The sequence below is a fragment of the Lipotes vexillifer genome, unplaced genomic scaffold (genome assembly GCF_000442215.2).
Source record: "Lipotes vexillifer unplaced genomic scaffold, Lipotes_vexillifer_v1.1 scaffold1094, whole genome shotgun sequence".
NCBI lineage: Eukaryota > Metazoa > Chordata > Mammalia > Artiodactyla > Lipotidae > Lipotes > Lipotes vexillifer.
Genome location: NW_006792775.1, coordinates 1748148 through 1748592, shown reverse-complemented (window position 1 = coordinate 1748592; position 445 = coordinate 1748148).

Genomic DNA, 445 nt, shown 5'->3' with positions numbered 1-445 from the left:
CAAGCATCTGGCTGGGGTTTGCCAAATAACCCTCAGGGAAGGAGACGGTGGGCTCTGACCAGACAGAGGATGCAGAGGTGAGCCAGGCCTTGTGCTCTGAAAGCGAAAAAGATCGGGCCACCTGGACTCAGGCAGGGACCCGATTCCTACCTGATTGCTCCACTGGCCAGAGGTGTGACTGTGGACACATTCCATGTCCTTTCTGAGTCACAGCTTCCTCCTAAGACAAACAGGGCCCCTTGCTCCTGGTAAGTTCTGGCCTCCAGGTAACTTCCTAAAGCGGGAAAATCAAGCAGACTTGCCAGGAGAATCCTGCAGGGTAACGGGAGCCGGTGGGCGCCATGAGGTGGGCAGTAAATCCTCGCCCGTGTGCCCTGTGGACTTCTTGGGAGGGGTCCTGGGTCCACCGCCTCGCCCCCAGAACCGTAAGTCGGCTCCAGGAAGC